Below are 25,658 nucleotides of genomic sequence, written 5' to 3'. Positions count from 1 at the left end.
GACTTTATGTAGCCCTAATGTAGAGAGACCCAATGAAAATGTATCATGGTTTCCTATTCAGTATTACTGTAAAAGTCCAGACTGTCATTAAAATTACTGAATAGGCATCTTAGCAGTTAACAGGAATTGTGAGAGAAACCCATATACTAAAGATTTGAGTGGGAATAGCCTTTTGCCATTGCAGTCAGATCTTTATCATTTGTTCTTCACTTTTTAAGTTAATTCTTTTATAGTATGTGCTTCAAAATTGTAACTCTATCCTATTTTTATAATTATATATTAATTTGTAGTTTATCTGTAGTTGTATACTGAAATAAGAAAATTTATTACTTATTTACCTTGGTTGGTATGTAACTGGCAACTGAACCTTTTTAAAGGTATCTGAGAAGATAAAAAAAGAGTAAAGGGGGGAACCCCTCCTTGTACAGTATTCATGATTAAATTGTTTATAACCAAAAGCTACTCTTTTATTATGATATGAAGTGTTTCATACCAGAATACAAATGAGAAAGACTGGAAATGGTATGTGTTAATAGGGTTCATTATCTGAGTGTTTCTTAAAATCATTTACTTATTTACTGACCTAATTTACAAGTAGTAAGTAAAACAAACTGGTCGCATATGAAGTAATAAGTGCATTGCTAATTTGTTGAAAACATTTAGACTTTCAACAGATAAAAGGTGTAGATAAGATAAAGCAGGCTTTTCATATGTAAAACATTTACATCAAATTATTTTTTAGATTCTCAAAATTACAGAATACTTTCTAAAGGATTGATAATTTCAGGATGGTAAGCAGCTGATCTCTCAGAATTTGTGGTGAATGCAGGTAATTTTTATAGCAAATAATAAGTAATTTCAAATTAGTTATGGTTAATATAAGAAATGAAAGATATTTCCTTTTTCTTGGCTGCATTTTTTTTCTGGGTAGATGGTAACTGAAGTTTATCTTTCTATAGTTGATTCATTACAATCTTTTTGTAGGGAATATTCTCTGTATTATGCTTTTGGATGTTGTAGCTGGAGACCACACACTTTAAATCTCACACTCAGGAGTAGACCTGTAGAAAAAAGTTTAAGTTAAAATCAAGGGAAAAGAGTACCTGTTAGCCAGATATGTAGCATCATGAGGTATAGCCGAAGTAGATGACTGTTGAATAAAAGAGTTAAAAAGATACAGAGATGGGAAAATTATTTTTCTTTGCAGTATCACTTTGACATTAAATCTCTACAATGGTAACCCTTATAAATAACAAATGTGTGAATTGTCTTAGTCTCCTAATTGAAATTCATCATTTAAATACATACTATTATGTAAACTATATGAAGTTTATATAAAGTTCTGGGTTGTGGCAAATTTTGATACTTTCCTTTTAAATTTAATAATGGTTATTGAATACTTCCTATATGCCAGGCACTGAGCTAGATGTAACCTCAAGTTACTGCTTATTCTCATAATTCTGACTTAGAGTTGAGGAAAGCTAGGGCCTGAGAAGGGTTCAAGTTGCACAGCTAGTAAGTGGGGAAGCCAAGATTCCAATCTGCATTTTTTGACTCTTATCATTGTGCTCTGTTTTTTAGCATAACATAGCTTTTAAAAACCCATAAAATGTGTGGAAAAGAACTTTTCCTAAAGTTCTCAATGCAGTGTATTTTACTGTAACCTACGTTATCTTAACACTTAGTGAGATTAGTGACAGACACAAGTAAATATCTAGGCTAGCCCTTGAATCCAAGTTTAGATTTTTCACAGGCCTCTCCCCTTTGTCATACTCTTAGTAGCTCCATTATAAGAATATAGTATAGTATTGGAAGAAAAATTCTTACTTGGGTTTATTAAAAAGTCTGACATTTTTAAAAAAGCTATAATGAGTGCTTGGAGATCTAAGACTCACATAGTTAGGAAGTGATAAGCTAAGCTCCACTTTGGGTATTTTGAATTCCTGTTCATTATTGTTTTTCATTGTATATCACTGCTGCTCTATTAAATCTATAATATTACAGATTGTAAGATTAAATTTTAGTGTTTCATTGCCTGCTTCGTTTTGTCAGTTCAATTTGTTGTCAAAATAAGAGAAGTCATAAAATGTGGTACAGCAGAAAGAATATACAGCATTGGGAGTTAAAAGAACTGAATATTTACTCTTGATTTTTGTTACCAACTAACTAAACTTCAGTCATTTCTCTTCTCTGGCTCGGTCATTTCCCTTCTTTGCAAAATAAGGGAGTTAGAATCAATTTTTAAGTTTCCTTTTATTCCAGAATCCTATAAATCTGTAATTTTCGAATAAAAACCGAGGACCCTATTTCCTTGACTGTTCTGAAACAGCCACTCCAGTATTTTGTTACAAAGTTTGTAGGCTGAGTTGCCCAAGTACTATTAAGGCTGCAGTAATGACCTTTTTACTTCCTTAAGGTTTTATCTTCTAACCTAAAGAATATTCTAACATGGTAAATAACCATATTTTCCAAATTAGTGCATGTGGAAATATTAAATATTTTTCCAGTGGGTGAGAGTCACTTGTTCACTCTGTTTGAAAGGCTGTGCAATGAGATAGAAAACTAGTAAAATTGAGGAATTTTGTTTTTAGCACTTTAGAGATTGGTTTGAAAGCAGTTATAAAACATTATAGAAAATCCAAATAAGAGGTCTAGGCTTTTGGGGCCCATTCAGGCTATCTGTCCTTTTTTGAATAGTGTTAATTGATGTTTCTTTATTATATAGTCATGGGTCCCTTTTTATCTTTGACGCATGGTACATTATACCTTGTACTTAGAGTCATTCATTATTTAGAAATCAACATATGTTTGCATCTTTCTGTGGCCTATATAAGGTAAACCATTATACATTGAAAATTATTATGATTTTCATTGTCTTTAAAATTTTTAGCTTAGCAAAAACTTTCAAAATATATTCTTGAATTTAAGTTACTATATTCTTACATGTAATCTATTTCTGTATTGAAGATTTTCATTCATTAAATCAGTATTTCTGTTAGAAGTAGTCACACTTTTAAAGTCTTACGGTCTTGTGTTTTAGGTCACTGTCAGTTTTTAGCTGTTAGTGTTCGTGTTGCTTTTTATTCTTGATTTGTAAAGTCCTTCTATATATTTACATACCCAGGGTTGTCTCTTTTGAAATCTTGGTCTTATTTTTCTTGCAAATTAGTTAAAGTACTTTTGTTACAGGCCGAAGATTCCATTCCTAGACCCCAGATTACTATTTCCCAACTGGTGACAAATTGGAAACTGAATTAAAATTTTCAGTAATCCAACTAGTACTGCGGTTTTGTAAGGGTATTTTTAGATGTTCAAAATAAAATATTCCATTACACCAGGAAAATCCAAGGGAGGGAGGAAGAAGAAAGAATGCCCTTAAACTGACCAAATTTAGCTGCTTGTGCAGTTGTCTTTATACTGTTTTCCTACTTGATCTTCCAGACTTAGTGAATTCTTAGATCAGACCCCCACCCAAAAACTGACTGAGAAAAATGAAGGTATACAGCTGTGGTTTTATAGTTTTATGTCTTACTGCACTTGGCCCCATTTGAGAAAAGATTTAACTTAATAGCAACAAACAATAGGTGGTAGTATTGAACTACTTGTATTTGATTCATCTTGCTTAATTACATACCTTTAAAAAACAAAGATAAATATTCAAATGTAATAAATACGAATGAATGAATTTGCATTAGCTTCTGAAGATTTTCTGTTAAAAGAATGGCTTTGCTGGATATTTATTTTTAGCACATACCTAGCAACTATTTAGCAGGCATGTGAATTATAGCCTATTTGATTTTATGATATTTTGTTGGCTTTAATAAGCTTCATATCTGACAGTTGTAATAAGGTGGAAATGTAATTAATCTACTTTTGTTTAGTCTCTAAAGTTGTTATGAAATTCAAGTCACCTATTAAATCATGGTAGATAAGGATTTAGTCAGTTATGAAATAAATATTGGCAATGTCTTCTGTCATTTTTGTCCTTGATTCCAGGAATTTCTAGTAAAAATTGAAAAAGGGAGATAAAACACTGAAAGTAAGTAGTGAATTGATTTTATGCATTCCTTTGGGGCTGAAACAGAAATCACATCTAACAACATGGAGGTGAAGATTGGCAATTTATCAAATACCTGCCCAATTTTATATAATCAGATGTAACAACTGTTACGGTATTTGTTGGTGAGTGTGACTTCCTGATCAACTGGAGGATAAGACAGAATTTTGTAATCATTTAAAAGTAAAAAATGGAAAAACATTCTTAGTTTTACTTACAATTTGCAGTAATAAGATGCCATAGTTATAGCTATTCAGGGTGCTTCAACTTTGCTTTACTGTTGGCAGAGTAAGGGAATTTATGTGGCAAAAAGAAAACAATAAAATTTCTAGATATGGCAGGTTTTAAAGTGTAAAGTACCTATTCTTACATATGTATCACCCTTGGTTTACAGTTTAAGCCCAAGGAAGGTCATTGCCAACTCACCTATATCCTGAATTGCAGTTAAAACAGCCAGTTTTGTTTTGTGTTTTCTTTTCTCCTTTTATGAAGTGGGTGGGGAGAAGAAAAAAGAAAAGGGATTTGAAGTTCCCTGCAAATTAACAATTCGTGTTAACTGTAAATGTTAGTTGCAAGGTTTGCCAGGGTTCTCTATTAGAATATGACATGCTTATTTTGTTATCTTATTTTTTGAACCACATTATCTATATAGTCTAATGTTCTAATTTTGAAATCAGTTTGATTAAGGAGAGAATGAAAGTATTAAGATGACATCTTAAAGATTTTATAAAGGGAAATAATTCAGTTCTAAACAATGAAATAGGACTCCCATACATGTATTTTATATACACAGATATGTTTGTATACACACATAAGTAAACATATACATACATAAACATTTATACAAGAATATACAAACGTGTGTGTTTTGTGTGTGTACACTGATATCTATGTGAGCTTGGGTAAGTTACCTTTCTGGACCTCTTGTCTCAACTCTTAAGGTTCGTTCTAGCCTGGAAATTCTGTGATTCTCTATAAATAAATCCACCAACTTGCTGTAGGTTAGAGCTTAGATACTCAATTTATTGCCAGTGTTCTTATATTTCTTATGAATGCTAGTAAGGGCAAAATAGACTGATCTTACCTATATCCTGCTTTGGATTCCTGCTTGTTTGGACCCTGAATTCTGATAAAAACAGAGGTGGACACTGGAAAATAAAACAGAACAAAACCACTTGCATGTACCAAAACCCACTATTTTTCTCATTGGATCTTTCTTCCTAACTAGACTCCCTAAGGTAAAGACAATGTTTTTTTCCTTTTTTTTCTTTTTCTTTTTTATTCAAATAGGTATCACTGATATACACTCTTATGAAGGTTTCACATGAAAAACATTGTGGTTACTACATTCACCCATATTATTAAGTCCTCCCCATACACCATTGAAGTAAATGGTGTATCTGTCCAAATGAACAGGTTGTTACTTATTTATCTCTACTACAGAATTCAGTTACAATAAAAGAAACTTTGTTTCATTTACTGTAACTTCCCTAACATGTTATTATGAATCTTAATTTTAGGAAGAAAACAAAACGTGTATCTGTCCAAATGAACATCTTTGCTAAGGGAATGAGAAATGGATATGATTGTATGGTATCCAGGGGAGTTTATTGTGCTGTGATTCAATTTCTTAGGATTTATGTAAATTTATATACTTTACGTAGAGAGAGTACCTACTTAAGAGCATTAGCTTTGGAGTTTGAACCCTGGCTTTGCCACTTACCATCACTGTAAACTTGGACAAATTATTTAATCTCGCTGAGTCTCAAATTTTCAATATCTAAAATGGGCAGAATGCCTATTGCACTGGATTGTGAGGATTAAATTCTATACTGTTTGTATAGCATTTAGCACAGTGTATATTGTACAATAAGGATTCAATAAAGATGCCTATCATTACATTAACTTCGTGGAGTAGAAGTGTTTTTAAGTAGACTTTGTATAAATCATTATTTTAAATGCTTTAAAGGAATTTACTATTTAAAGGAAAAATTCTATTATAAAGGAAAGAATGTAACTATTCATCTGATTCAGTTTTATATATTGGATTTATTAAACAGGAACACCTATGAATTTTAATCTAGTTGAACGATAATAATTTAGCAATGTTTCAGTCAGGAGTTTATACTGCAATCATTATCATATTCATTGTTAGTCAAATGTGAATAAATGTCTCCTCTAAGACTGAGAATCTGGCACCAAATTGTAAAATGACATTTAAAACATTAGATCAGTCAACTTGTACCCCAGAAACTGGTCATTCTTCCTTCTCTGATTTGTAGAAAATAAATCTATGGCGTGACTGAACATGGACAAGTAGAGATGCATCTATTTTTTTTAAAAAAGCACTGCATTACTAATACCCCTTCTCCACACTCATCCTTACCAGTTTTTGGAAAATTGTTTACATGCCCTTCATTTTAAAGACGCTCACATTGAAAAAGCACATCATGACTTATTTCTGCAACCCATTTGTAGGAAAGAAACCTGATATATTTTGGAATTCTCTTTGGGCAACTTAAAACATTTATTTAATACTGTAACTTCCCTAACATATTATTATGAATGGTAATTTTAGGAAGATAAGGGCCTTAATATTTGGTGGTATTAGCCACAGCTGATTGGCATTATACAAAAGAAGCTTCCCAAATCTAGATCTACACAACAATAAAGAACGCAGTTTTACTGAGGACTACACATTCCTTAAGAAAGAATAATTGTATTTAGATTATATGCCTCTAAAGATGGATTGTAGTCCCTGAGTGACAGTTTCTTCTGAGGTCATCAGTCTGTGGTCCAGAAAAGAAAAGTTAGGCCTAAAAATAGGAATCAAGCTCTCAAGGGACATAATGTTGGTATTACAGTCAACTTGCACTGAGCCCTGGGGAAAAACTACTTATGTCTCTTTGCTTTACAGCTCTAAAATAAGATTTCCAATATATTTTTCCCTATCTTAATACAAACTGGGTTAATGTTAATTAAAGATTAAACCTAATGGAATGTCTGTCAATTATACCTCAAAAAAGAAAAATATTAAAAGCTCTTTCTTTATAATAGTATTCTCTGAGTTAAATGGACATTATTAGGGAGGAATAAATGAAACAGTTTCTTTTATTGTAACTGAATTCTGTAGTAGAGATAAATAAGTAACAACTTGAATAACAATTGGAATACCAATGAAGTTTTTGCACAATGTAATTCCTTGAAACACTGCATTCACTGGATGGGAGTGTGCAAGTTTCTTAGAAGTTTCCTAAAAGATGGTGATGTACATTTCTGTTAAAGAAACACTTGGGATGAGGGATACAGAAGTAACTTGTATTTGCAGTTTTTTTGATACAGTATCTGCCATGGGAAATACATTTACATATCAAGAATTTGACATCATGTGATCAATACCCTTTCCCTCACATTTCTATTCTAGATGTTCAAGCCTTAGAAACAAGGTGTGGTAACTTATGTACATTATAGTACAACTTATGTAAAATTTCCAATGTGTACATTTTACATGATCAAATAAATTCAGTTTCATTAATGAAACTGCCACACCACACTTACAGCCTCTCAAGCTACCAAGAACAAATGTGTCCAGGAGCTCAGCAAAACACCTGACCTTGTCCAGGGTTCAGAAAATCTCGGTATAGAAAACCAAGGCATGTAATCCTAGTAGGAGTTCAGTTCTGTTCAAATGTATTTAGCACCAAACTGTGTCAGATATTAATAGGTGTTAGAAGTACAAAGCTGCTCCAAAACATTGTCTTTCAAGTAGTGACTCTGTGGCATCTCACTACGCTGATGGACAGTGACTTCAGGGTGTATGGGGAGGACTTAATAACATGGGTGAATGTAGTAACCACAATGTTTTTCATGTGAAACCTTCATAAGAGTGTATATCAGTGATACCTATTTGAACAAAAAAGAAAAAGAAAAAGAAAAAAAACATTGTCTTTGCCTTAGAGAGTTTGTGGTCTAGTTAGGAAGAAAGATCCATGAGAAAAATAGTGGGTTCTGGTACATGCAAGTGGTAGATGTATGAGAGAGTTATAACCAATTTCATGAAAAGCATTAACAATTTCTGTGATCCTCATGCTCCTGATACAAGATGCACTATACTTAAGGGCTTTTTAAAAGAAAACGAAATACACTGACCCTGCTTTTAAAAAATACTAGCACTTTACTACCAGGTGTAAGAATTTGTTTTTTAAAGTACAGATATGAATTTCTTATCTTTCTCTGTGACATCCTCTCTATATTTACAAGGGAGGATGAAGGGAAAAGATAGGCAGATTTTTATTAGAAATTTCTTTGGTTTTAGTGATACCTCTTTAGGGAAACAAAACAGTAGCTACTGAGAGTTAACTGCTGTCTCTAAGTGGGGCAGCCCTCAGAGATGTAAGCAGAAATTAAACAAGGTTAGAAAAAGACTAACAGGAAAGTAACTCTTTCACCAATAGTTCCAGGAATTCATTATATAGTATGTAGTTACACATGTAGTGTTTGATTTTTTTAAAATTCATTTTGTTATCATTAATCTACAATTACATGAAGAACATTATTACTAGACTCCCCCCTTCACCAAGTCCCCCCCACAAACCCCATTACAGTCACTGTCCATCAGCATAGTAAGATGCTGTAGAATCACTACTTGTCTTCTCTGTGTTGCATATCCCTCCCTATGCCCCCACCCACATTATACATGCTAATCGTAAGGCCCCCTTTCTTTTTCCCTGCCCTTATCCCTCCCTTCCCACCCGTCCTCCCCACTCCCTTTTCCTTTGGTAACTGTTAGTCCATTCTTAGGTTCTGTTATTCTGCTGCTGTTTTCTTCCTTCAGTTTTTCTTTGTTCTTATACTCCACATGAGTGAAATACTTTGGTACTTATCTTTCTCCTCCTGGCTTATTTCACTGCATGATACCCTCTAGCTCCATCCATGTTGTTGCAAGTGGTAGGATTTGTTTTCTTCTTATGGCTGAATAATATTCCATTGTGTATATGTACCAGATCTTCTTTATCCATTCATCTACTGATGGACACTTAGGTTGCTTCCATTTCTTGGCTATTGTAAATAGTGCTGCGATAAACATAGGAGTGCATCTGTCTTTTTCAAACTGGGCTGCTTCATTCTTAGGGTAAATTCCTAGGAGTGGAATTCCTGGATCAAATGGTATTTCTATTTTGAGCTTTTTGAGGAACCTCCATACTGCTTTCCACAATCGTTGAACTAATTTATATTCCCACCAGCAGTGTAGGAGGGTTCCCCTTTCTCCACAACCTCGCCAACATTTGTTGTTGTTTGTCTTTTGGATGGTAGCCATCCTTACTGGTGTGAGGTGATACCTCATTGTGGTTTTAACTTGCATTTCTCTGATGACTAGCGATGTGGAGCATCTTTTCATGTGTCTGTTGGCCATCTGAAATTCTTCTTTGGAGAACTGTCTGTTCAGCTCCTCTGCCCACTTTTTAATTGGATTATTTGCTTTTTGTTTGTTGAGGTGCGTGAGCTCTTTATATATTTTGGATGTCAAGCCTTTATCAGATCTGTCATTTATGAATATATTCTCCCATACTGTAGGGTACCTTTTTGTTCTATTGATGGTGTCCTTTGCTGTACAGAAGCTTTTCAGCTTGATATAGTCCCACTTGTTCATTTTTGCTTTTGTTTCCCTTGCCCGGAGAGATATGTTTATGAAGAAGTCGCTCATGTTTATATGTCCGAGAGATTTTTGCCTATGTTTTTTTCTAAGAGTTTTATGCTTTCATGACTTACATTCAGGTCTTTGATCCATTTCGAATTAATTTTTGTGTATGAGGTTAGACAGTGATCCAGTTTCATTCTCTTACATGTAGCTGTCCAGTTTTGCCTGCACCATCTGTTGAAGAGACTGTCATTTCCCCATTGTATGTCCATGGCTACTTTGTCATATATTAATTGACCATATATGTTTGGGTTAATGTCTGGAGTCTCTATTCTGTTCCACTGGTCTGTGGCTCTGTTCTTGTGCAGTACCAAACTGTCTTAATTACTGTGACTTTGTAGTAGAGCTTGAAGTTGGGGAGCGAGATACCCCCCACTTTATTCTTCCTTCTCAGGATTGCTTTGGCTATTCAGGGTCTTTGGTGTTCCCATATGAATTTTTGAACCATTTGTTCCAGTTCATTGAAGAATGCTGTTGGTAATTTGATAGGGATTGCATCAAATCTGTATATTACTTTGGGCAGGATGGCCATTTTGACGATATTAATTCTTCCTAGCCAAGACATGGGGTGAGTTTCCATTTGTTAGTGTCCTCTTAATTTCTCTTAAGAGTGTCTTATAGTTTTCAGGGTATAGGTCTTTCACTTCCTTGGGTAGGTTTATTCCTAAGTATTTTATTCTTTTTGATGCAATTGTGAATGGAATTGTTTTCCTGATTTCTCTTTGTATTAGTTCATTGTTAGTGTATAGGAAAGCCACAGATTTCTGTATGTTAATTTTGTATCCTGCATCTTTGCTATATTCTGATACCAGTTCTAGTAGTTTTGGAGTGGAGTCTTTAGGGTTTTTTATGTACAATATCATGTCATCTGCAAATAGTGACAGTTTAACTTCCTCTTTACCAATCTGGATTCCTTGTATTTCTTTGTTTTGTCTAATTGCTGTGGCTAGGACCTCCAGTACTGTGTTGAGTAACAATGGGGAGAGTGGGCATCCCTGTCTTGTTCCCAATCTCAGAGGAAAATCTTTCAGCTTCTCACTGTTCACGTTGATGTTGGCTGTGGGTTTATCATATATGGCCTTTATTATGTTGAGGTGCTTGCCCTCTATACCCATTTTGTTGAGAGTTTTTATCATGAATGGGTGTTGAATTTTGTCAAATGCTTTTTCAGCATCTACAGAGATGATGTGGTTTTTGTCCTTCTTTTTGTTTATGTGGTGGATGATGTTGATGGATTTTCGAATGTTGTACCATCCTTGCATCCCTGGGATGAATCCCACTTGGTCATGGTGTATGATCCTTTTGATGTATTTTTGAATTCGGTTTGCTAATATTTTGTTGAGTATTTTTGCATCTCTGTTCATCAGGAATATTGGTCTGTAATTTTCTTTTTTGGTGGTGTCTTTGCCTGTTTTAAGTATTAGGGTGATGGTGGCTTCATAGAATGAGTTTGGGAGTATTCCCTCCTCTTAAAACTTTAAGGAGAATGGGTATTATGCCTTCTCTGTATGTCTGATAAAATTCCAAGGTAAATCCATCTGGGCCGGGGGTTTTGGTTTTGGGTAGTTTTTTGATTACCACTTCAATTTCTTTGCTGGTAATTGGTTTGTTTAGATTTTGTGTTTCTTCCTTGGTCAGTTTTGGAAGGTTATATTTTTCTAGGAAGTTGTCCATTTCTTCTAGGTTTTCCAGCTTTTTTTTGCTTTGAAAACATATTATTATTATTATTTTAAATATTTCACCCAACTTTTTAGTGGTCGTTGGTCAGAGGGCTCTTGAGAATAATTGATCAGTCACTCCTGTAAGCAGAAGCAGAAGTTCCTGGTTCATCTCTTCTGAAAATAGATCCTTTTTAAAAGTTCTTTTACTGTGGACTTATGAGTGGTGAACTCACCTAATTACTCTATCTGTGGAGACATCCCTCGTTTCTCCTCTTTGCTGGGGTCACCTGGGGATAGCTGGATACAGAGTTCTCAGCCGCAGTTTTCCCTCAGCACTCCAAAGGTATTCATTCCTCCATTGTCTTCTAAACTCATTACTCAGGAGAAGTCTACTGTAATTTATTTTTGTCTTTCTTCAAAGAGCAATTTGAGTAAATATTTTTATTTTTTTTGAAATATAATTCACATTACAAAAATGTTCACCCTTTATAGTATATAATTCAATGGCTTTTATATATTCACAGGTAAGTGCAAACCATCACCATAGTTCTGGAACATTTTCTACACTTCAGAAAGAAACTTGTACTCTTTATCTATTACCCCTGCCATTCCTCACTACCCTCTTGTTGTGAGGAACCACTAATCTACTTTCTGTCTCTGTAGATTTCTCTTTTCTGGACTGACAAAGAATGGAGTCATACAGTATGTCATCTCTTGTGACGGGCTTCTTAGCATAATGTAGCACCCCAATACTTCATTCCTTTTTATGACTGAATAATCCATTGTATCGCTGTACCACATTTTGTCTATTCTTTAACAGACATTTGGGTTTTTTCCACATGTTAGCTATTATGAATAGTGCTACTGTGAGTATTACTATGAACAAGTATGTATTTGAAACCTGTATTCAGTTCTTACAGTTACATACTTAGGAGTGGAATTGCTCGCTCATGTCATGCTTCTATGTTTAACATTTTGAGGAAACCAAACTTTTCCACGGCAGCTGTACCATTTCACATTTCCACCAGCAATGTACAGTGGTTCAGATCTCTCCATATCCTTGCTAACAGTTGTTCTTTTCCTTTTTTTTTTTTTTTAATTATAACATTCTAGTGAGTGTGAGGTGGTATATCTGTGGTTTTGCTTTGTGGTTTATTTTGTATTTCTCATGATTAATGATGTTGAGCATCTTTTTTTGATGCTTGTAAAACAATTGTTTAAAAAATGTAGACACTCAAATGTTTTCTTTCCTCAGGCTCTCTTGAATCACATTTATCAGGATGTTTGGGTCTTGAATTTATTTTATTTCATTAATTTTTTTATTGATATACAGTCTTATATTAGTTTCAAGTATATAACACAGTGGCTCAACAGTTAACCATATTATTAAATCCTTACCCCCACTAGTACAGCTACTATCTGTCAACTTAGGAAGATGTTACAGAAGCATTGGCTTATTTTCCATGCTATCCTACTGTCCCTGTGACCAACTTATATTATTATTAAGAATTTTTATACCCTTTTATCCCCTTCACCTCCCCACCCATCCACTGCAACCCTTCCCCCATGGTCACCACCAGTCACTTCTCAGAGTCTGGAAGTCTACTGCTATTTTGTTCATTCTGTTTTGCTTTGTACTTATATTCCACAAATAAATGAAATCATACGAAATTTTCTTTCTCTGCCTGACTTATGTCACACTGAGCATAATACCCTCTAGATCCATCCATGTTGCTGCAAATGGCAGGATTTCTTTTCTTTTTTTATGGCTGAATAATATTCCATTGTGTATATGTACCGTATCTTCTTTATCCATTCATCTGTTGATAAACACTTAGGTTGCTTTCGTATCATGGCTATTGTAAATAATGCAGCAATAAACATAGAGGTGCATATATCTTTTCAGATCAGGGATTTTGTTTTTTTCATGTAAATTCCTAGAAGTGGAATCGTTGAATTGAATGGCATTTCTACTTTTGGTTTTTTTAAGGAACCCCTATACTGCTTTCCACAGGAGTTGCCCAATTTGCATTCCCACTAACAGTGTAGGAGGATTCCTGTTTCTCTGCACCCTCGCCAGCCTTTGTTATTTCTTGTCTTTTGGATAGTGGCCATTCTAACTGGTGTGAGGTGATAGATACCTCGTTGTGGTTTTGATTTGCATTTCCCTGATGATTAGCGATGTGGAGCATCTTTTCATGTGCCTGTTGGCCATCTGTATCTCTTCTTTAGAGAAGTGGCTGTTCAGGTTCTCCGCCCGTTTTTTAATCAGGTTATTTGTTTTTTTAGTGTTGAGCCATTTGGGCTCTTTATATATTTTGGATGTTAACCTGTTATCAGATAATTCATTTACCAAATATATTCTCCCGTACTGTAGGTTGCTTTTTTGTTTGAGCATCTTTTCATTTGTATATCTTATTTGGAGAAATGTCTTTTCAAATTATTCACACGTTTTTAAATTGGTTTATTTGTATTTTTGTTGCTGAGTTGTAAGAGTTTTTTATTTTGGGTATTAGAACCTTATCATATAGATACATGATTTGCAAATAATTTCCTTGCATGCTTTGTAATTTTTTGTTGAAAATTGGACATTCTGAATACTAAAATGTGGCCACTTGAGGAATCATGTTTCCCCCTTCCTGCGTTTGTTGAGGCTGCTCAGTGCAATAGTATTGTTTGTTTAATGTCTTTTCTGAATGAATCCTGTAAAGTCTGTGTTCTCTGTCATGTGTTCTGTTGAAGTTCACTCAATTCTCTGTTCCATTAGCTCAGCAGTCAGCTGATGATTGTACAGAGATTTCCTTAAACACCTGCAACCAAAGATTCTCTCAGTCTTTGCTGAGGGGTGCATTGAACGTGTTGAGGCATGCTGGCAGCTTCAGCCAGGCAGTTCACAGTGATGCCTTAGCTTTCACTTCCTGCTTCTACAGTGCCTCCTTGTCAGCCAGAGGCGGTAGCTTAGGGCCTCCTCAGGTCTTTGGGCATGTGCACAGCCCTGGGCATGCATGTGGTCTTCTGCGTTCCTGGGAGTGTATTGGAGCTTGTCAGTGCCCTATAGCCATCTCATTCTCTGGCCCCTTCCTGTTTGCCCCAACTGTTACCCGTACCTCAGGCAGGAGTGACTAAAACATTTGCCTGTAAATGTTTTCAACAAAGTGAGGTAGTTTCTTTAGCACTAGACTGTTTTTGAGTAGACAAAATAAAGAAAAGCCTTTTGAGCTAGTCTTCCAGGGAACAACCAGATTGGTTAAGATAAATTATTACAACATTTTGAAAATTAGATGTTTTGGTTCCTCAGTAACCAGCAATGCAAGCTGTTATTTTTCAAGGCTACTGCTTACCTGAGAATTAGGGTAAGATAAAAATGCCACAGAACTCTGTTCTTAACTGAGACTCGGCCTTTTTTCTTGAATATACACTCCTTGGGTTGTTACAAGCCTTTGGTTAATTTCCAAGGGTCAGAAAATTTTTATTTTGCCAATTTTTTGTTAGTTTTATGTAGAGGTGTGATTTTGAAATCCATTATTCTGCCATTTTCATTGGTGTCAACTATATTTTTAATCTGAGATTTAAAAATCTGAGATTTTAATCTGAGATTTAAAAGATCCAATTCTGACTCCCTATTTTGAAATACTCCAATTACGCCAAAAAATGTATTTTCTCAGTTTATAACTTTTATACTGCAGAAGAGTGACACAGTATCTAGTTTGGCTATATCTTCTAATCATCTTTATGTACTCTTATTTTTAACCACTAAAGTAACTGATGATGATATACTAATACAATGAATTAGAGTGGTTATTGTCTTTGACTTTTATTATATAGAAAGGTTACTTGAGATATCAGCTTAGATTCTGTCCATTTCATTTGAATTTGTTGTCTCAGTATAAACAGTTATTTTTAGTTTTAAGTTTATAAGATATATAATTAAATAAAAAATCCTAGGGGACACAGACAAAAAACAAAAATGGTGATAATGACCCAACATATTGTGGTGCAAATTTGGCAAAGAAAAACAAAATCTTAGTTATAAGATTAGTTATAATCTAACAATATTGATATGTAGTTGTTGTGACTTTAGAATAAGTATAACCTGAAATAACAAGAAACCATAAAATATTTCCTTATAATTTAAAGAAACTTTTAGCCCTTCAGTCAGTCAATCCAACAAGTATTTATTTTGTGGCTTGTCATCTGTGTAAGGCACTGTGGATAATCTACCTTCTAAAAGCTTACGGCCTAGTAGGTTAGAAGACCATCAATGTAGTAAGCAAAATTTAAGGTCTTAATAAGACTATAAGCAATGTGCTGTGGATTTTAGGAAAGTAAGAGAACATATATCTATCTACCTGGAGAATATTGGGACTTCTGAAGAGGTCTCAAGTAAAGCATCCTGTGTCTTCACTGATGTTGTGAACAAATGGAGAAAACAGGAGTGGCAGGTAAGCATCAAAATGCCAATTTTATTCCCAGCAGAGACCAGGTTGGAGAATAGAGCTTTCAGTGTGTGAGCCAAATTATGCTTTTTAACTAAAGTCCTTTAGGTAGACCCATCTGGTTCAAGCAGTGCTGTACTGAATCTGGCCACCCTACATGGGGGTCCGGCGCTAAAGAAGTGGAGAATGCTTGCTCTACACCTTGAAAAGGTAGAAACACAGAGATGAGTGAGGTTTTCTCTCCATTCTTGAGATTACCTAACCAGGTTCGTTCAGGTAAATTAGTCCATCTCCATCAGTAAAGAGAAGCCAGAGTGCATTAATAGAAAACTCTTTCTCATGAAAACCTGAAGTGTGAAAGAGGCATTCCCCTCTGACCGAAAAGATCAAAGAAGCTTTAATGGACATGTGAAATTGGAGCAGAGCATTAAAAATGGAATGATTTCCAGGTAGAAGATAAAAAACTATGGAGATGAGAAAGTGTAGGCTCTATTTGAAAAACAAGTAGTCTAATTTAACCGAGCATTTGAGTTCTTGATTTCAATTGTGTTATACTCTGGGAGTTAATTATCAAACAGAACATTTAGTCCTTGAACAGTAGTTGGGTCATTTTCAAGGTTATTTGATTTAAAAGATTATAAAAATTACCCCTTTCTGTTTTGAGACAGCGAAGTAAAATTATTTACAGGCTGTCTTGAAAAGTCATAAAAGCAGAAATATACACTCTATCATTGAAGCTGAGATATCTGTAATCCTACTCATGTGGGAAGAGGCAAAGCAGAAAGTAGTAGTAAATGACCTAGCAGAGGAGTCTGAGGAAAACCAAACCCAAGTGCCTGTAGAGGAGAATGTTGGCAAGAGGCAGATCATTATTTTCTGCAGGACCCTGCCTGAAAAGCTCAGAGCATGGAGGTACCATATACCACAGTTGGAAGCTGAGAAGATGGGGTTGTCTAGATGTCTGTAATAGGAAATAGACCCTCTCTGCCCCACTGGCCTTCCCCGCAACCCCATGCACTCACCCTCTTCATTCTGAGTAGTTGGACAACAGCCTTCAGCCTTCTAGAATTCAGGAGATTATTCCTTGGAGGAACTGAATTTGAGAAGTTCAGGACCCCAAACCATGAGGAGGATGGGGCTAAGATGCCACACTAAATAGTGGAACCTCTATCTCCTTCCCTCCCCTGGTTCTAGAATTCCATCTACCAGGTAAGAGATTGGAGAATCTTCCTCCTAATAAGAAAATGGCCCCAGAGAAAAGATAGCTGAATTTTAAAATTCTGCTTTAGGTTCATGCCTATTAGTTTGATTTATTTTTAAACATCTGTGTTTTTGTTCATTTTTTATGGCTGATGGCAGACAACCTCATAAAGTCTTTCATGACCATACTCTTTATACAACTGTCTCATCAAACATAAATTCTAGGAAATCTACAAAAGCCTTGGATTAGTAAAGTGGGGAAAAAAAGAAAGAGGGAGGGGACTAATAAAAGCTTACCAACTTATTTTTAAAAGCATCATATGCCACTGATAACCATTTAAAATAAAATACAGATTAATTTACACCAAGTCTGAAAAATATACCATACCCCCTATATTTAAGAACAGAATGCATGTAGACTTATGACAAATCTCATTGTGCTAATATTTTTCATTTTGCCTTGGATCAGCACTGTTTTGGAAATAGACCCCTATGTCAGTCCATAGGACTGAGCACACTGCCAGAGTAGAGTTACCAACCCTGTGTTGTAGGTTGAGTGCTAATTTATTCATATATCCAATAATGACACTCGTCTGCTTTTTCCTCAGTCTGCATTGATTTTAATTTTGTTCCTTTTTTTATGTTCAAGAAAAACTAGTAAATGTAAACCTATTAGTACATTCTGTAATCCTTATGTAAATTACATTTCTTTATTTCTGTTGGTTCCCTTTTTAGTTTATTTCTTGTGTTACCAGCTTTATTGAGATATAATTGATATACAACATTGTATAAGTTTAAGATGTACAACATGATGATTTGATATATTTGCATATATATTTTGTGTGTATGTGGTGAGAACATTCAAGATCTACTTTCTTAACAACTTGCAAATATACAGTACAGTAATGTTAACTATAATCACCATGCTGTACATTAGATCTACATAACTTACTCATCTTGTAACTGGAAGGTACCCTTTAATCACTTCACCAATCCCCCAGACCCTGGCAACTACCACATATAAGTAACATTATACAGTATTTGTTTTTCTCTGACTCATTTCACTTAGCATCATGCCCTCAATCCTCAAGATCATCCACAGTGTTATAAAAGGCTGATTTTCCTTGTTTTGACTGAGTGATACTCCATTGTGTGTGTGTGTGTGCAAACGCATCACATTTTCTTTATCCATTCATCTGTCAGTGGACACTTAGGTTGTTTCCATGTCTTGGCTATTGTAAATAGTGCTGCAGTAAACGTGGGGGTGCAGATACTGCTTTGAGATAGCGATTTCATTTCCTTTGGATATATACCCAAAGGTGAGATTGCTAGATTATATGGTAGTTCTATTCTTACATTTTTGAGGAATGTCCATACTGTTTTCCATGGTAGTTACACCAGTTTACATTTCCATCGACAGTATATGTGGGTTCCCTTTTCTCCACATCCTCACCAGTACTTAATATCTCATGTCTTTTTGATAATAGCTATTCTAACAGGTGTGAAGTGATACCACATTGTGGTTTTGATTCGTATTTTCCTGATGATTAGCGTTTTTGAATACCTTTCCATATACCTGTTGGCCATTTATTTATCTTCTTTGGAAAAATGTCTGTCTATGTCCTTTGCCTACTTTTTAATTGGAGTATTTTTTTGTTTGCTGTTGTTGAATGAGTTCCTTATGTATTTTGGATATTAATCCCTTGTTAGATATGTAGATTTGCAAATATTTTCTCCCATTTCTAGGTTGCCTTTTCACTTTGTTGATAGCTTCTTTTGCTGTGAAGACACTTTTTAGTTTGATGTAGTTCCACTTGTTTACTTTTACTTTCTTTGCTTGTGCTTTTGTGTCATATCTAAAAACTCATTGCCAGTGGTCCAAGGCCAATGTCAAGGAGCATTTTTCCTTTGTTTTCTCCCAGGAGCTTTACAGTTTCAGGTCTTAAATTTATTTAAGTCTTTAATCCATTTTGAGTTAATTTCTGTGAGTAGTGTTAGGTAGAGGTCCAATTTCATTTTTTGCTTGTGAAATATCCACGTTTCCCAGCACTATTTATTGAAGAGACTTTCCTCATTGAGTATTCTTGACTCTGTTTTGAAGAATTAGTTGACTGTATATGCAAGGGTTTATTTCTGGGCTCTTGATACTGTTGTATTGATGTATGTATGTTTTTATGCCAGTACCATACTGTTTTGATTACTATAGCTTTGCAATATAGTTTCAAACCAGGAAGTGTGATGCCTCCAGTTTTATTCTTAATAATGCTTTGGCTCTTCAGTGTCTTCTGTGGTTCCATATGACATTTTAGGATTTTTTTTTCTATTTCTATGAAAAATGCCATTGGAATTTTGATAGGGATTGTACTGAATCTATAGATCACTTTGGTAGTATGGATATTTTAACAATATTCTTATAATCCATGAACATAGGACTTCTTTCCATTTATTTTGTGTCTTCAGTTTTTTCCAGTATATCATAATTTTTAGTGTACAGATCTTTTGCCTTCACTTTTACTTTTAGTAAAAATAAATAAATTTATTACTAAGTATTTCATTTTTTTATGCTATTGTAAATGGGATTGTTTTATTTTTCAGCTAGTTTGTTGTTAATGTATAGAAATGCAACTGATTTTTGTATGTTGATTTTTGTAACTGCAGCTTTAATGAATTTGTTTATTCAAATAATTTTTTTTTGTTTTTTTTGTTTTTGGTGGAAACTTTAAGATTTTTCTACATATATGTATGATCAGGTCATCTGACAACAGAGACACTTTTACTTCTGATTTGAATCCTTTTATTTCTTTTTCTTTTTCTTGCCTAATTGCTCTGGCTAGGACTTAAAGCACTATAGTGGATAGGTATGGTGAGAATGTGCATCCTTGTCTTGTTTCTGGTCTTAGAGGTAAAGTTCTCAACCATTCACTGATAGTATGATGTTAGCTGTTGGCTAGCCATAATGGCCTTTATTGTGTTGAGGTATATTCCTTCTGTATGCAGTTTGTTGATAGTTTCTATCATGCAAGGGTATTGAATTTTGTCAAATGCTTTTTCTGTACCTATTGAGATTATCATATTTATCTTTAATTCTGTTAATGTAGTGTATCACATTGACTTACATATATTAAACCATCTTTGCATCACAGGGATAAATCTCACTATTATCATGGTGTATGATTCTTTTAATGTACTGTTGAATTTGGTTTGCTATTATTTTGTTGGGAATTATTGTATCTATATTCATCAGGGATATTGATCTGTAGTTTTCTTGTTTCCTTATCTGTGTTTGGTGTCAAGGTGATGCTGACTTCATAAAATGAGTCTGGGAGTATTTGCTTCTCTTCGGTTTTTTGGGAAGAGTTTGAGCTTGCTTACATAGGCTACCAATGCATTAGAGCCATTTTAGTCTAAAGGCCTCTTTTTTTAAGTACTTAAGAGTAGGTTTTCATGTTTCTAGAAATTTATCTATTTATTCTAGGTGTTTATCCATTTTTTGTAGGTTGTTCAGTTTGTTGGGATATAATTGTTCTTAGTAGTCTTGTAATCCTTTGTATTTCTGTGATATCAGTTGTAATGTCTCATGTTTCATTTATAATTAGTGCTCTTTTTTTCCTTTGGTGAGTCTAGGTATTGTTTTGTCAATTTTATTTATCTTTTCAAGAACCAACTCTTAAAGTTTCGTTAATCTTTCCCATTGTTTTCCTTTTCCTATTTCATTTATTTCTGCTGTAATCACATTCTGCATTTTTGGGCTGAGTTTGTTTTTTTTCTAGTTTCTTGAGGTATAGTTTTTGACTGTTAATTTAAGATCTTTCTTTTTCTTAATGTAAGCATTTATAGCCGTATACTTTTCTCTTAGAAGTGTTTTTGCTACATCCCATAAGTTTTGGTACTTTGTGTTTCTATTTTTGTTTGTCTTAAGATACTTTTATTTCCCTTTTAATTTATTTGATCCATTGTCTGTTCAGTAGTGTGTTTAATTTTCCTGTATTTGTGAATTTTCTAACTTTTCTCCTGTTACTGATTTCTGGTTTCATACCTGTGGTATTGTGGCTTATAATGAATACATATTTTAGTCTCTGCTCACAATTCCTCAAATTCTAGAAATTTCCTAAGTGATAAGAGCAATGGGAACATCATCCTATGTTACAATGTTTGATCTTCTATCCTCAGTTCAGAGCCATAAAGGTGAAATGGCATCTTGTTATTCACAACAAGCTCCTTTCAACCATACTTGAGTTTGTGTTATTAAGATGACTTTTGGAAAGCCTCCAGGTAACCTGAGGATGGAGGCTACTTGCCAGGGAAGTCAACCAATTGAAAGCCCCAACCCTCCCATCCCCTGACCCCCTACCTCTGGGGAGGAGAAAGGGGCTGGAGATGGAACCAGTACCAGTGTCCTATGATTTAATCAATTGTGCCTGTGTAATGGAGCCTCCATAAAAATCCAGAAGGACAAGGTTCTTCTAAGAGAAAGAGATCTGTATTGGTGGTATCCACATGCCAGGGACACCCCAGTTCTTATGGGGACAGAAGCTTTGGTGCTCAGGACCCTTCCAGACCTCACCTTATGTACCTTTCATCTGGCTGTTCATCTGTATCCTTTATAATAAACTGATAAATGTAGGTTAATGTTTCTCTGAGTTCTCTGAGCTACTCTACCATATTGTTTAATTTTTTAATTTGTGAGAACTCCCAATTTATAGCCAGTTGTTCAGAAGCACATGTAACAACCTGGGCTTGCAGTCAGCATTTGGAGTGATGCCAGTCTTGTGGGATCTGAGCCCTTAACCTATGGGATCTGATGCTGTCTCCTAGTAGATAATACCAGAATTGAGTTAAATTTGTAGGAAGCCCAGTCAGTGTCTCCTAAAGAGTGGAGAATTGCTTGGTGGTATTGGAAAATACATCAGAATACCACTGTGATCAAGAGAGATACTTGATAAAATTTCCGTTTTACTGAATGTGTGGAGATTTGTCTTGTGGCCTAATGTAAGTTCTGTCCACACTTGTAAAGAGTGTGTATTCTGCTGTTGGATGGAATGTTATATATATGTATGTTAGTTCTAGTTGGTCTACAGTGTTGTTCAAATTCTCTCCTTTTTCAGTGTCTGGAACTTCTATCTATTGTTGAGAGTAGAGTATAAAATTCCCCTACTTTTATTGCATTGCTGTTCATTTCTCCTTTAAGTTCTGTTACTATTTGCTTTATATATTTAAGTGCCCCAATGTTGGATATATAAATATTTACAATTGTTGTATCTTGGTGAATTGACCCCTCTATCATTATGTAATAACCTTCTTTTTCTCTTAGTTTATTTCTGTTGTTTCTTTTAGTGGTACTTAATGTCATCTAGTTTAAGCTCTTTCTCAGTGGAAGAATCTGTTCTATGACATCCCTGATATTGGGAAGGCTGACTGATGAGTAATGGGGAAAGCTCACAGCTTTATAAATTCATTTGAGCCAAATCTTTGTCAATACAGATTGCCTCCATTCTTCTATGTTGGCTATGTGGAATATTACAGAACTACTTGATTGCTAAAGACAATTCTTCAGATATTTGATAGCAGCTATAATGTTCTTCCATTCAGGACTTTGAATGTTTCTCTTTATCATTTTTCCTGAACTTTAGTTTTAGAACCTGTCAATATACTGAGATCCAACCATTAAGTGATATTTAGAGTTTCCTTTCTCAAATGTGACATTAAGAGTTACAACCACACAGAATATACAGTAGGGTGATTTGCTTCCTTTATCTGGTATGTGCTTTCCAGTAATGAATCATAAGATTATAATTTTTATTTTCCTTTAAAATTTGTTATAGCAAATCACAAAACTGACCCATGATAGACCAAAACTCTTTTTTGTGAAACCAGGTTTCCTGTTTTGTGTTTATATAACTGGTAATTGCTTAATCTAAATGAATGGTTTTTAAACTTATCCCTGCTTTGTTAAACTTATCCCTGATTTTATTATTATCTATGGTCTGATTTATCCAAATGAGTTTTGTGTTCTCTACAAGTTTAGTATATATACTTGTGATTTTAACCAATACATCTAAAACTAATACTTGAGAACTTTGGTTAGACATTGGGGCTTGACTAAATATATCTATTTCCTTTCCTTTTCAAAAAGCACTAAAATTATAATAAAAGAATGAAGAGGCCTAAGACCACAGGGACAAAAATGAGTAGAAGAAGAAACCACCGTAGTTGAGAAATTCCAACTATTTCTTAGAAGATAAAGATGGATAGACAAGTGTTAAGTGATTTAGCCAATTGAAAGACAGTACACCTTGAGTTGTCTGCAGAGACAAACCAGCAAGTTTACCCAACAAAACCTCCCCCAAAAGCCTCAACACTTTGTAGCAAAAAGTCTCTGAAAAGACAAGGATGAAACTTGATATTAAAAATAGGTAGTGGTTCATATCTGATAAGAGGTTGACATCCAAATTATATAAAGAGCTCATGCACCTCAACAAACAAAAAGCAAATAAGCCAATTAAAAAATGGGCAGAGGAGCTGAACAGACAGTTCTCCAAAGAAGAAATTCAGATGGCCAACAGGCACATGAAAAGGTGCTCCACATAGCTAATCATCAGAGAAATGCAAATTAAAACCACAATGAGATATCACCTCATACCAGTTAGGATGGCCAACATCCAAAAGACAAACAACAGCAAATGTTGGCGAGGATGTGGAGAAAGGGGAACCCTCCTACACTGCTGGTGGGAACGTAAAGTAGTTCAACCATTGTGTAAAGCAGTATGGAGGTTCCTCAAAAAACTAAAAATAGAAATACCATTTGACCCAGGAATTCCACTCCTAGGAATTTACCCTAAGAATGCAGGAGCCCAGTTTGAAAAAGATATATGCGCTCCTATGTTTATCGCAGCACTATTTACAATAGCCAAGAAATGGAAGCAACCTAAGTGTCCATCAGTAGATGAATGGATAAAGAAGATGTAGTACATATACACAATGGAATATTATTCAGCCATTAGAAGAAAATAAATCCTGCTATTTGCAGCAACATGGATGGAGCTAGAGGGTATTATGCTCAGTGAAATAAGCCAGGCGGAGAAAGACAAGTATCAAATGATTTCACTTCATCTGTGGAGTACAAGAACAAAGGAAAATTGATAGAACAAAACAGCAGCAGACTCACAGAACCCAAGAATGGACTAACAGTTACCAAAGGGAAAGGGACTGTGGAGGATAGGTAGGAAGGGAGGGATAAGGGGGGGGGAAGGGGCATTACGAGTAGCACACATAATGTAGCAGGGGGGACACAGGAAAGGTAGTATATGCAGAGAAGACAAGTAATGATTCTATAGCATCTTACTACGCTGATGGACAGTGACTGTAATGGGGTATATGGTGGGGACTTGATAATAGGGGGAGTCTAGTAACCATAATGTTTGTTGTTCAAGTAATTGTACATTAATGATACCAATAAAAGAAAAATAGGTTGTGGTTGAGAGTTTTGTTTGAAGTGATTGAGTCATGTACAGACTACTTATTACCCCTCTAGGAAACGGGATATTTTTCTCCAAGAAAATGGAAGCTGAAGTTCTGAATCTAGTAGTATCAGATGCATGGAGAGGATAGGAATATGGAGCCAAGGAATTAAATGGAAATCTGCACACAGACTCATGGATCTTTGAAATTACAATGAGATTCCATTTTGTTTCCTAATGCCATGAATAGGAGTGGACAGCCCAGGATAACCAGGTAATTGAGGAAAGCTTCCAAATTGAGAAACTGAACAAACAAAAGAGACAAGGTAGAGGAAGAAAGATGAAGCCCAAAGTCAGTAGAAAGAGGGACATAATAAAGAGTAAAGCAGAAATAAATAAAGTTGAGAAGAATAAAACAATAGAAAGAATCAATGAAAGCAGGAGTTGATTCTTCGAGAAAATAAACAAAATAGATAAACCCCTAGCCAGACTTATCAAGAAAAAAAGAGAGTCTACACACATAAACAGAACCAGAAATGAGAAAGGAAAAATCACTACAGATGCCACAGAAATACAAAGAATTATTAGAGAATACTATGAAAAATTATATGGTAACAAACTGGATAACCCAGAAGAAATGGACAACTTTCTAGAAAAATACAATCTTCCAAGGCTGACCCAGGAAGAAACAGAAAATCTGAATAGACCAATTACCAGCAAAGAAATTGAATTGGTAATCAAAAAACTACCCAAGAACAAAACCCTGGACCAGATGGTTTCACTGCTGAATTTAATCAAACATTTAGTGAAGACCTAATACCCATCCTCCTTAAAGTTTTCCAAAAAGTAGAAGAGGAGGGAATACTTCCAAACTCATTCTACAAAGCCAACATCACTCTAATACCAAAACCAGGCAAAGACATCACAAAAAAGAAAATTACAGACCAATATCCCTGATGAACATAGATGCAAAAATACTCAACAAAATATTAGCAAACTGAATTCAAATATACGTCAAAAAGATCATCCATCATGATCAAGTGGGATTCATCCCAGGGATGCAAAGATGGTACAACACTTGAAAATCCATCAGCATCATCCACTACATCAACAAAAAGAAGGACAAAAACCACATGATCATCTCCATAG

The 25,658-nt window shown here is 34.9% G+C and overlaps 1 protein-coding gene across 5 annotated transcripts in view; it reads left to right on the top strand.

Annotated features, from left to right (window-relative positions):
• Window positions 1–25,658, top strand: part of FBXL20 (F-box and leucine rich repeat protein 20) — a 114,101-nt gene that overhangs the window by 3,426 nt on the left and 85,017 nt on the right. Inside the window, exon 1 of one of the 5 annotated variants that reach the window (XM_057501445.1) lies at window positions 15,359–15,858. The exons of the other annotated variants lie outside the window; for them this stretch is intronic. The gene's annotated coding sequence lies outside the window, so the exon portion shown is untranslated. Of the gene's footprint in view, window positions 1–15,358; window positions 15,859–25,658 lie in introns of those variants that run through there. 5 annotated transcript variants of the gene reach the window in all.

This window comes from Manis pentadactyla, chromosome 4 (genome assembly GCF_030020395.1).
Source record: "Manis pentadactyla isolate mManPen7 chromosome 4, mManPen7.hap1, whole genome shotgun sequence".
NCBI classification, from domain to species: Eukaryota; Metazoa; Chordata; class Mammalia; order Pholidota; family Manidae; genus Manis; species Manis pentadactyla.
The sequence above is the reverse complement of the archived record's forward strand: the minus strand, read 5'-3'. Positions and strand labels throughout refer to the sequence as shown.